We start from the raw sequence: 9,231 nt of genomic DNA on the forward strand, positions 1-9,231 counted from the left end.
TTACTGAGCCGAGGGTCTCCAGGAAACAGCCGTCCTACCTTGGTAGGAGTAAGGTCTGCGTACATTCTACCCTCCCCAGACCCCATGTTGTGGGATTTCACTGGGTTGTTGTTGTTGTTGTAACTTTCAGCACTTCAAAGTTCTAAAAGCACTTCATACATAAAAATTACTTTTTTAAGCCCATCCAAACGGACTCATAATGTGTGAAAATTATTATTTTGAATAGCTTTAACTATTGCCCCCAACCCTCCATCCAATAAATACCAATTTTTTCCATAATAAAATTCCAATCTATAACGTATATCTAATTTACACTTCACACGTTGTGCTCTAATGAGGTAATAAGCCTCAACATCAAGGAAAAATTGAGAGAAAAAGTTGTACAAAAACAAGATTGACAAATGGTCAGTTTCAAATCACTTCGGTATGCACTGTCAGAAGGAAGAAAGTGGACAAAACAAACTCGCATTTTTCATTGAATAAATATATAAATAAAACTCTTCGTTAGCGCTTACTCTCAATCCCATTATTCGTTGAATTTGTGTATTGTAAGTGATCAAAAACTACACAAAAGAAGCATATGATAAAGGCAAGTGAAATTAGTGATACCAAGAGCTCATATTAATAGGAAGGTTTTTGTCTTATGTATGATATGTTACTCTCTTCGGCGGTCCAAAGAGAACTCATCGGTTAGCTATACACCCTTAAATATGATATCAAAGAGAATCCTTGTTAAAATCAAGCGTTTATCATTATGCAAAAAGCTATAGTTGATATCAAATGTTCACCACGCAAATGTCATGTTCGATCATAACTTTGACTCCGATCACCTCAGCCCCCTTGTGGATCTTGCCATAGGCAGGATGTTGGTGTTACCCTACAATCCCCTCTTAACACCTGCCTCATGCAGCATGTTGCTCTTGAAATTGAACTCATGATGTTGAATCTAATACCACTTGTTGCTCTTCATAGCCAACTCTTGAAAAGTTCCTGCACCATCAACAGCAATTTGTTCAGGAACAGGGGCAATTTTTTTATTTGTTATTCCCCATGTTAGTGTACTCGCTGTTGCTCAACAACTGGATCAGGTAGCCCAATCTGTTTCTGGGTGTACTCCACGTCTTTACTATAATCCTGCATGTTAGTCTCAACAATAGTATCATTCTCATCACAAACAACATGTACACTTTGTTAACACAATTTGTTCTTTTGTTTAAAATCCTATATGCTTTACTATGTGAAGAACACCCTAGGAAGATTCCCCCATCACTTCTTGCATCAAATTTACCAAAATTATCTTTGTTATTATTATGAATAAAACATTTGCAGCCAAAAGTTTTAAAATGAGAGATCTTGGATTTTCTTTCTTTGAGTAATTCATAGGGAATCTTCCTTAAGAGAAAATGAGTCATGCATCTATTCACAATGTAACAAGCAGTGCTTAATTATGGCCTCAGTCCAAAGATTTTATGTAAGATTACCTGCAATCATCATTATTTTAGTCATATCTTCTAAAGTCGTATTTTTACTTTCAACTACTTCATTTTGTTGTGGTGTTCTAGGAGTAGAGAAACTGTGGTCTATACAATTTGTTGAACAAAATTCAAAAAAAATTGCATTTTCAAATTTTGTTTCATGGTCAGACCTTATGAAAATCAAGGAGGTTTTAATTTTCTTTTCCAGTTTCTTGATGAAAATAGAAAAGACATCAAAGGAATCTTTTTTAGAAGTCAAAACAGTGTCCAAGTGAATTTGAAAAAATCATCAACAATGACAAAACATATATTTTTCCTCCTCTTCTTTTTACCCTCATTGGTCCACACAGCTCATATGAATTAGTTCGAGACATTTGGCTGTGCTTACCTGATTCTTTGGCTTGAAGAATGATTTCACTTGCTTCCCCTTTAAGCACACACCACAAATTTAATTATTTTTGTACTTAGTTTTTGGCAAGCCTATAATCATGTCCTTTGATGCTAGCTTGTTTAATTGGTTTAGGCTGGCATGTCCAAGTCTTTTGTGCCAAAGTAAGGGGTCATTAGCAATTACATTGAGATATTTTAATTTTGAGCCTGGCATTCCTACGATGTCAGCCTTATAGACATTTTTGTATCTTTTAACTGTTAGAATGATCTCCTTTGTGTCTAGCTTTTTAACCTTATAACCTACAGAAGTATAAGATACCTTATTGCCTTTGCCGCACAGCTGAGAGATGCTCAGTAGATTAGGCTTTAGCCCATCCACATAATCTTCTTCCAAGGCCTTTGATTCAGATTTCAAATCTAGTCAACTCCTACCACGGTACCTTTTGTTCCATCTCCAAAGAACACACTCCATCCTTTTGTCTCATATGTGCTCTGTGAAGTTCAAAGAGTGGATTGTAGTACTGGCCACACTTTTGAGGCGGTCTGAGGTTTGACTAACTTCCTTTAACTGAATGTAGGATGTTATTGATAGGTTGCCTTAACTACATGAAAAATGGTTTGCCATTAGTTTTACTGCTTGTGTTCCTGTTTGGGAGAACGTCAAAATCTGCTTATTTTTGCTCAGGTCTTATTTGATTTATTTCAGCATGATTTGCGCTTGTGGAAAGCATATAGCATTACTTTAAAGGTAAATTTGATACATCATTTCTTGGTTACACTGACTTTATTTGTGCATCTCACTGTGGTTTCTATGTGCATCTTCAGACCCATCCGTCATTTGTCGAATACCATGACTTGCTTGAAAGTTTGGATGAAAAGCTTTCATCCACTTCAAATTCAGAAGAGACATGATCTATATGGATGTAAAGAGTCCTTGGACAGCTTGAAATGGTTAAAAGAGCTTCCGGTGAGATCTTCTACTTCAAGATTTAACCGCACCAACTTGAAAGCAGCATAAACGTCTACTTCTCTATTGAGAAGGTAGTTGAGTGGCTCTGTAAAACGCCCGAGATGAGATTTTCGGTTCTTGTTCTTCTGACCAGATCTGTGTCCTGCAGAAATTTATTTTGTAGATAGGCTTATCATTGCTCTTAGTTCTTTGGTTTCCATAGTCCTTTGTATCAAATTTTAGCATTGTCCTTAAGGGTGTGGGTGATCATAATGAAAAGGGCCACCTCTTGTATGAAAGATCTGATCTTCTGATAAATAGAGAATAGAGATGATTTTGTGCATTGTTGTTCCCTTATTTTTTTATTTACAGTTATTACCAGATTTTATTGTTTTCATTGAGGGTGTGGGTGATTGTAATGAAAAGGGCGACTCTTGTATGTAAGATTGTGATCTTCTGAAAGATAAAGAGTATCAAGAAGATCTCGTGCACTTCGTTTCATGGGACAAATAAAGCTTAAAGCTGAAAACTTATGCTTCAGAATTCTTTGAATCTCACTTGACCCCAATGTAATTTATAGGGGTCATTGTTATCTCTTTGGTGCAGTCATTTTTAAAAGATATGTTAAGCTTTGCCTGTTCACAATTTTATGTAGGTATTATTGGTTGCGACAGAAGGATGATAGCTCTCATCCTCCACCCCACCTTTCCTCAGGCGTAGCAAAATGCTGTTGTAGGAGTAGGAATTGGAATTTGTTGATGAAAGATAAAACTAGGGATCTGGAAAGTTTCAGACCTTGGTCTTAGTTAAAGTTATAGAAACTTGGAAGTTTTTATATGTCAATAATAAGTTGGGAATGAGGTGGTCATAGTTTAGTCTAATTTCTGAAACAAATACAGGTTTCATTCAAATCCCATGAACCTTATTTCCTCTTCCAAAGACTACTTACAATACCTTACATATTATATTCAACAAAAAGTAATGTTATCATGGGCAACCATACTCACAATACCTATTTTAAACACACATATTGATCCAACCAGAAGACTGGAACATATTACAGGGCATAATATCTACACAGATACTGATGCATTCTTATAGAGTCCTTTTAAGCTAGCTTAGAGTTGAAAGGGCGAGTAAATCACCAGGTGAAGCTGATGGACTCGAACTGCAGATTTTCAACCAACCCAGATGAGCAAATGGCTGCAACGTCATGCCTCAAGGTCTTCGGTCCAGAGGCAAGTACTCCAACACTTGATCCTTTAACTTCTAGCAATATTCCTGCAAGAGAATTTCATTTAGTTACCAAACAGATAGAGTTGGGAAACAAAGTACAAATTATGAAAAGATATAGTAGTAATTAGTCTTGAGATCAGGTCTCTGGCCGTAATGTGTCTTGATAGATTTGTCGAGAGATTGTTGAGGAAGACTTTCTAGCTCTTGATCAGCACAGGCTAATAATGAGTTTAAAGATTTTGTTGAATCTGCCATGTCTTGAATCTGCTTAGTTTCCCTAGCACTTTTCTTCTTGTTCCATAGGAAGGCTGCACTTGCTGCAATTCCTATGGAATCAGGGCTATGCCCTTCTTCGCAGCAAATTTTGTACCTTAAAGTCATCAATCGTTTATTGCTTGTGGTTTTCCCTACTCATCTTGAACCATGGTCCTCCTCACAGGTCAAGACTTTGATCAATTTTTTTTGTTGGAGAATTTCGCTTTGGTTGATGGGAATTCTTCACATTTTTATGTTGCTTTGAACTGGGTGTTGATTAATTTCTCACATTTCTTTTGGGTTTTGAATTGGGTGCAGCATAGAGTGAGATTGGGCAAGTACAGGAGAAGCTCGGATTCGATTCAGAAGAAAGACGAGAATTTGCGAGCTGTTTGGAGTCCTGATACTAAATTGATTGCATATCAATCTCCTGAAGAAAAATTCTCAAAGCAACCATTAACATATGAGCAAAGTATTCTCTAGCAGCCAATTAGAGTTTATGATTAATTAATATATGTAGTGTTGTTACTATCTGTTGTTACATGTTTCGTGTACTTTCGTTATTTTTTTTGGGATTGCTTTGTATATTTTTGTCTTGAGCCGATGGTCTATTGGTAATAGTCTCCCTATTTTTAAGATACGGATAAGATTTGCGTACACTCCTACCCTTCTAAATTTCAACTTGTGAGACTACACTCAATATGTTATTGTTGTCTCGATTTTAGTGATCAAGTCTTCAAGACTAATTACAAACAGTGTTTTTTCTAATTTAATGTCCTGTCTATGTAACTATGTTGATTGTTGACTTTAGCACTCCACAAAGAGGAGTAGACCTATGAACGCTATTTTTACATATAATATTAGCACATGTACTCTTACATATCAAATTCGTAATCTAAAAGTTCGAATTCAACTTCCAATCATTAGGAACATGAATATACACAAGCCTTTTTACATATTATTGTTTTGAAATGGAGGAGATTCATAACTTAGTTTTACCTTCTTAGAATTTGCACGTTGCCTAATATATATACTTATATGATATTTTTCTGCCAAGGGTTTATTGGAAAATGGATGAGATTGAAGGATCCGATCAGGATTGCGTATTGATTGGTTTGATTTGGTTTTGAAGTTTATCAGTTTGACTTATCGATTATCAATTTGTAGACATGCTAAATCGTTATAGAAACTTTATTGATTATTGATTTTTATCGATTCCGTTATCGGTTTACCCGTGAAGATTTAACACTATCATTGAAGATCTGAAACAAAGTGACAAACCAAATAAACCATGAACATGAGTTGACAAATTATATTTTGCTAAAAAACAAACACAGACATATTGTAGAATAGCCAAGAGTTTGAGACAACCACAAATAAATAAATCTTAAGTGAAAGACTTAATATATCGAATGATATAAATATAGTACAAATTTTATGTTAACAATCAACTGAACGGATATGATTAGAAATGAGGATATTTGAGATAAGATGAGAGTAATTTTATGTTAACAATCAACTGAACGGCTATTTCGGTATTTCGGTATTTGGTACTTCGGTTCAGTATTCGATACCAAAATTTAATATTTTGATATTTTGGTTTTGATTTCGATATTCGGTATTTCCCGAATACCGAAATTATTTCTATTGGGCCTTCTAAAAGATGTTTTTTAAACATAAAGGGCTATAAGCCCAATTAATGAGATGTCTTTTAAACATAAAGGGCTATAGGCCCAATTAATGAATTAGAATTAGTAAACTTTACCTAAATCACATACTGAAAAGGCTCAATTACGATGTATCCCTCATTTTTATGAAATTACGCGATTTCCCCTTTTTAAAAAAAATTCTGATACATTATTTGTTGTGCTGATACATCAGTTTTGGGGTGTAAAACAATCAATGTTGTTGGATTATTTATGGGTAGTAACGTAATTCAAGCTATGATTGATTGTTTCAATCAATTACCATGCTAATTAAGGCAAAAATTTCTTTAAAAAAAGAAACAAATCTGACTATGAAAGAAAACTCAAAAACAGAGCATAAGTTCTAACAAAAAAGGGTGTGTTTGGTGCTTGGAACTGCAAAAATAGGGAAATAGCAACTTATACAAAACATACTTTGGGTAGGAAATTCGAAGATATCCTAATATCAAACACAATGAAGTGTTCGAGAATGAAGGTACACTCATGTTATTTTTTTTAAGTAGTTATCTACTTGATACATAGTTGCTTGATACATAGCTATAGGATACATCAGTTCTGTATTTCCTGTTATCAGTATTACCTGATATATCAGTTCTGATACATCATTCCTGTATTTGATACATCATTGTTGATACAAAGCTGTGATAATTATTTACTGCAGGTTGTTGCTTCATCAAATATCTTTATTCTGTTTATAAGTCAGGTATAAGATACATTGTGTATCTTGAAAGAAAAACATGCAATTGTGGCAGGTTTCAACTAGACGAGATACCATGTCCACACGCAATTGTAGTGTTGAAGAGCAAGAACATTACAGGCATGCACCCATACTATTCTGATTACTACAAACCAGAGGCGTTGGCAAATACTTATGAATTTCCAATGGTTCCAATGCTAGATAAGAAAGATTGGTCTGTTCTGAAAGAAATTTTGAAAGAATTCGTCTTGCCACCAAGATACAAAAGGATGCAGGAAGACCAAAGAAAGAAAAGAAAAAGTACTCTAGTGAGAAGATAAGAACGAGCACAAATTCTTGTAGTCGTTGTGGCCATGAAGGCCACATCAGAAAGAGTTGTAATTTTATTTCCAAAGAAAAATGATATTTTGTTATGCCAGGATACATTCTATTTGGATCATGTACTTACATCTACATAGTTGTTTTTTACATTATGAGTTGTTTTTGATACATATATCAATTAACCAAAATAGTAATTGAATATCAATAATTGATACATGGATAGTTGGTAATTATAGTCATTGTAAGTTACTTGGTATTGATAGTAATTTCGAATCTGATATATAAGAATAACGGATACATAAACATTCGACGTATTAAGGTTGATACTTTAAAGATTGTTGTATTAGTTTTCAAGTGGATTATGGTTGATACATAACATGTTGTATTGATATAGATTGTAGATGTATCAAGAGTAAAGATTGATGCATGAGATTCTGATATATAAATGTAGATGTATCAGAATCATTAAATATCAATCAATTGCAATCTGATACATAAACAATATGTATCAGAAGCTGTAAAGATTGATGCATGAGATTTTAATACATAAATGTAGATATATCAAGATTATTAAATCTTGATACATTACAATCTGATACATAAATAATATGTATCAGAAACTGTAAAGATTGATGCATGTGATTCTGATAATAAATGTAGATATATCAGAATCATTAAATATTGATACATTACAATCTGATACATAAACAATATATATCAGAAGTTGTAAAAGATTGATGCATATGATTCTGATACATAAATGTAGATGTATCAGAATCATTAAATATTGATACATTACAATTTGATATATGAAGTAGATGTATCGGAAGCATTCAAGTTTGATAAATCAAAATATGATACATAAATATTAGAAAACTTAAAAGTGTGCTAAATTGTTGAATAGCCAGAAAAAATATTTACTATTGGTGCAAAAATACAATTGTACATTCTACTACTGTAAAATTAAAAAAAAAACTACTCGACGTCCATCGGTTCTCCTTGACCAGGAGGTATGCAATTCCTTTCTGTTTTTTTGCTCGACCTCAAGAAGTAAGAGGCATTTGATGATTTGCCCTTGAAAATTGCACGGTGGCATATCTAGATAGTGACCAATATGATTTGTCGAAATAATTGTATAGCTTCATCACCTATTGATGATTTGAAATCATCAATAAAATTAGTCATATATGCAGTGCCGAATCTTTGGGAGTGCGAGGAGATCTTCTTGATGACGTATTTCATTCCCTGCATTGACATGGAAATTGATTAAATACAACTTAATTTTTGTATTTAAATATGATGTATCAGAAGCATTATATCTTGATACATGAGATTCTGATACATAAACAAGATGTATCATGAGCATTAATGTTTGATAAATGAGAATCCGATACAAAAAAATGATGTATCAAAAAAAAGATAAGAATTTGATACATAAAGTAGATGTATCAGGAATAAATAAAACTTTTAAAAAATGACATTTAAAAAAATTATATAAACAGGATGTATCAGATTCTCATGTAAGCTTGATACATGAGAATCTGATACATAAATAATATGTATCAGAAGTAGTAAATTTTGATATATGAGCATTTGATACAAAAACACAATGTATCAGAAAATAGATAAGAATTTGATACATAAAGTATATGTTTTAGGAATCAGTAAAACTTTTAAAAAATGACATTTAGAAAAAAAAAAAAACAGGATGTATCAGATTCTAATGTTAGCTTGATACATACGAATCTGATACATAAAATTATATGCATCAGGAGCAGTAAATCTTCATAAAAAATCACATTAAAAAAAAACTTATAGAAACTCATACCTTTGGGAGATTAGGGTGTGTTGAAACCCCTTCAATCTTCTTGTCGGCTTCTTTGGGTGATTGTTGAACTTGAGATTTCGATTTCAATTTCTCACGGAGTTTATCCATCACTGATGGATCGTTACGATGTTTGGATCTAACCTCGTCCAGTAAAACAAGAATTTCTTGATTTTTATTCAACTGAGTGAGACCAACACTAAAAGATAGAGCGGAATTCATGTGTATTAGTGAACAATGTGAGTAAAAAAAAAATTACAGAAGAAAATAGAGGAAATCAAAGAAGGTGAGAATGAAGTGAGATACCATTAAAAGAAAAACTTGAATATACCTTAGATGCTTGAAATTGAGTAATAGATGGACTGAAATTGGAAAAA

General features: G+C 33.3%; 1 long non-coding RNA gene across 1 annotated transcript; it reads left to right on the plus strand.

Annotated features, from left to right (window-relative positions):
- The first annotated feature begins 2,337 nt into the window (after positions 1 to 2,337).
- LOC129896613 (uncharacterized) lies at positions 2,338 to 3,366 on the plus strand. Its single transcript, XR_008768003.1, has 3 exons — positions 2,338 to 2,413; positions 2,551 to 2,613; positions 2,691 to 3,366. It is a non-coding gene; the product is annotated as an uncharacterized LOC129896613 (long non-coding RNA).
- The last annotated feature ends 5,865 nt before the right edge of the window (positions 3,367 to 9,231 follow it).

The sequence above is a fragment of the Solanum dulcamara genome, chromosome 7, assembly GCF_947179165.1.
Source record: "Solanum dulcamara chromosome 7, daSolDulc1.2, whole genome shotgun sequence".
In the NCBI taxonomy this organism is placed as follows: domain Eukaryota; kingdom Viridiplantae; phylum Streptophyta; class Magnoliopsida; order Solanales; family Solanaceae; genus Solanum; species Solanum dulcamara.